The sequence below is a fragment of the Orycteropus afer genome, unplaced genomic scaffold (genome assembly GCF_000298275.1).
Source record: "Orycteropus afer afer isolate SDZICR_OR568_19922 unplaced genomic scaffold, OryAfe1.0 scaffold00066, whole genome shotgun sequence".
Classification (NCBI taxonomy): Eukaryota; Metazoa; Chordata; class Mammalia; order Tubulidentata; family Orycteropodidae; genus Orycteropus; species Orycteropus afer.
Window position 1 is genome coordinate 7,959,490 of NW_006921653.1, and position 4,189 is coordinate 7,963,678.

A 4,189-nucleotide genomic window follows, 5' to 3' on the forward strand; every position below is an offset into this window, starting at 1 on the left:
GAGATGATCATTACTTCGGTTGAATTGTGTCCCCTGAAATATATATTGAAGTTTTAACTCCTGTACCTGTGAATGTGACCCTGTTTGGAAATTTGTTTCCAAAAAACCCCATTTGGGGGTTTCTTTTGTTATGTTAATGAGGTCATTGAGGACTAGGGTGAGTCTTAAACTTAATTGCATCTGAGTGATATCTTATAAAAGGGAGTATAGACCCAGAGAAACAGACACATAAGTGGGAGACACCATGTGATCGTGGTGGAAATGGTATCTATAAACAGCAAAGGAATGCTAAGAATTGCTGGCAGTCACCAGAAAGTAGGAGAGAGGCCCAGAGAAGGAATCAAATAGACTAAGACTCTGGACTTTCAGCCTTCTTAACTGTAAGAAATTAAATTTCTATTCTTCAAAACCACCCATTGAGTGGTATTTTATTATGACACACTAGAAAACTAAGACAATCATATATGTTTTTCCTTTTCCGTCTGTCAATGTGGTAAATATTTGTTGCTGTTGAGTTGATTCCATGACAGGTCTAACTCACATGAGCAGAGTTAGAAAGCTGTACATGCTGGGTGTCTCAAAGATGGCCTGAAGATCCTGAGCAGCCACCACACTACTAGGATGAGGACCCAAGCCAATAGTATCCACTCTTCTCTGAGTACTATGTCTCTCTAACCCTGGTGAGTTGTACATATATGACACTCACAATGTATTGGCAAATCAAAATCATTTAATTACTCATAGAAAACATACAGCAAACAACAGAAAAAGTTCCATGGTGAGCTGTCCCCTCTGTCTCAAAAGAGGCTTCCTGGGTGGATGGAAGCTACTCCCACTTTTCACTCTAGGAGAAGGACCCTAAAGTCCATTCCCCAGCCAGTTTTACACTCCAGGAGCTATGTGACTCAGTGCATAGAGCCCGATCAGATTTTTCAGCCTCACCTTCTGAGAAGGGGATCAAGTAAGACAACTGGGTACCAGCATGGAATTGTGTACTTTTAGTCTTCTTGCTTATTTCACAAAACAACAGGCTTCCGGAGGCCTGTTGTTTGTCTCAGCCTGAGAATTCTAGCAGCAGGAGTAACAGTGAGGAAATATAGTCTTCGGGCCATCCAAAAGACTGCTTCTTCCCAGTAGAACTGCTCCATACGTTTTCAAGGCTGTGACCTTTGGGAAGCAGATTGCCAGGATTGTCTTCTGATGTGTCCCTGAACAAACAAACAAACAAAAAAACTCATTGTTGTCCAGTCTGATCCAACTCCTAGAGACTCCTCCTTGGGTTTCCGAGGCAGTATCACTGCTTAAGTAGATTGCCAATCTTCCTTCGGAGGAGTGGCTGGTGGGTTTGAACTGCCAGCCTTCTGGTGCCTTAGGCATTATACCACCAGAGCTCCTGATGTGCCCCTAGGTAGGTTCCAACCACCAACCTTTCAGTTAGTAGTCAAGCACATAAATATTTGCATCATTTAGGAACTCCGTAACATGGTGAATTACATTGAATTTTGAACATGAAATCAACTGTGTATTTCTGAGACAAAACCCAGTTCAACACAAAAAATTATCCTTCTTATGTATTTCTGAATTCCAGCTTTCTCAATTTTTTAATGAATTTTTGAGGAATATTTTTTGTAGTTTTCTTAAAGTGTTGGTCTCATAAAATGAGAAGGGAAGTTTTTCTTTTTGTTTCCTTTCTAGTTCCTGAGATATTTACTAGAGATTTGCCATAACTTTTCTTCAAATGTTTGATAAAATTCATTAGAGATTAGGCTTATCATTGTAGGAAGCTTTAACTGTTTGAATAGAATTTCTTTAACAGATAATAGTGTTAGGCAGGTTATATATTTCCTATTTCATGAGTTTTTATACTTCTTGTCTTTTGAACCACTATCAAATTGTCAAATTTATTAAGAAAAGTTTTTCATAATTTTATCTTATCTTTTTAATGTCTGTAGGATCTCTGTAATGATGTTCCTTTTTCATTTCTCATGACAGAAATTTTTGTCTTCTCTCTTTTCTAATTTGTCTAGCTAGAGGTTTATCAATTTTATCACTCTTCTAAAGATACAGCTTTTGTTTTTCTATACTATTTTTTTTCCTTTTAATTGACTTCATGTATTATATTATGATTTCTTTCCTTCTTTATGGTTCTAGTTTCTTCTATTAGCAATAACATAAAGTGGAAATGTAGATCACTGGTTTCAATCCTTTTTCTTCCTCAAATTTCAATCCTTTCTTCTTTCTGTGATATAAATTTTCTTCACATCACTGCTTTAGTTTATGTCCATAAATTTTGACATGCTACATTTTCATTCAGTTCCAAAAAATTTTAAATATCTTTTGTTTCTTATTTGATATCGGGGAAAAAAACTCACTAATTCCATTCCAAAATGATAGAAGATAAAATCTTAATAAATGAAAATTTTAGTTTGTGGAGAAGAAAAACAGTTTGAAGTTTTAGTATTTAAGTGCATATAATAATTTCAGTAGTCCTAAAAAATGGATTATAATTTGCCATTTAAGATGGAGCTAATGAAGAAAGATAAAGTGATTCAATCAGTCATTTGTACGTAGGTGTTATAAAACTGATTAAAGTAGTTTGTGTGTTAAGCAAGTTATACATATTCAGAAATTGGGTTTTCACATTTCCTTCACTAGAACAATCACATTTTTCATAGGACAAAATTAAACTTTAAAAATATCTTGATCTTATAAATGGTGACAAATCTGAGCTTATAAATGATAAAATAAAAAAAAGAAAGAAAGAAAATGAATGGTGATTAATATCTGAATCTATAGCTATAGTGTTATATTGCCATACTTTAGTAACACAATTTACATGTTGCTGTATTAGTATAAAAACAAAAACAAATAAATAAACCCATTGCTATTGAGTCAATTCCAATTCATGGTGACCCCACCTGTGGATTGTCATATCAGTATAAATGATTAAAATATTTATTTCCAACAAGTACTGAGAATAGTGTAATCCTACAAGAAATATCCCTTGTGACAGACTGATTGAATTATTGGCTCCATTCTCTAGTGTCTGTGAGTACATGCCCTTTGTCATGTCACATATTGGTGTCCTTTCACTTGGACTCTAGGATTGGCAATGTAATTTGCTTTGACCGATGGGATGTTTAAAAACCATGATAAAAGCAGAGCGTCCTCATTCCACTCTTTGGCCAGTACTTTTAGAAGACTCCTGGCTAGCCTGATGGAGGATGAGAGACGTGCGTAACAGAATCAACCCATAGATAAGAAAGCAAGCCAGCCAAACTACAGATATATGAGTGAGAATGTCCAAGACCAACTCAGATCAACTGGAAGCCAGCCAACTCTTAGACAAGTAAATGAGTATTTAAGATCAACAGAGCCACCTGATAACCACCTCGGATGTATGAGTAATAAGTACTAATTGTTGCATAGTACTGAGGTTTTCTTGTTCATAGTTATGTTATATTATTGTGACTCAGGCATCCATTGAATGAATAAATCTTATTGAATTCTCTCATTGTGTTACATTATTGGCTTTCTAAAGAGAACTTGAGGTCAGGAAGTCTGCTTCTTCATATCCTATATCTCTTCTTCCTTAATCATCATTCTACTCCATGCTCTGTGAATTTTTATTGAAATTGTCACCTTCATCTATCAAGCTTTTTAATTTGTTCACTTTAAATTGTATTATTACGTTTTAATACTTTCCAAAAAAACTCCCTTTTACAATGTTGATTCTTACTGCTTCATTGTTGTTTTTAAGTAAAAAATAAAATATTTTATTTAACATTTAAAATGGTATCTTATTCAATACACTTATTCAACAGAAATTGATTAATTACTTTAAAATTATTCAAGTAAGGTTCTTTACAACTGAAATTGCTTTGAGATAGAAAAGACAATACACACATGCAAACACACACACATACATATATACAGATAGACAATTGTAATACTAAACTGACTTTATTATTTTTTTTTACTTTCATGAAAAATTGCCACTTTTATCACAAATTATTTTATATGTGTCTTTCAACTTATAAAGATAATTCATTTTGGTAAGGGAATCTAATCTATATGTTTTCTGTTGTTTTTCTCTTAATTCCAAATATACAATCCCAATATTTCATTAACATAGATTTTTGCATTTAATATGCAATAAAACAAGTTGTTGTTGTTGTTGTTATGTGCC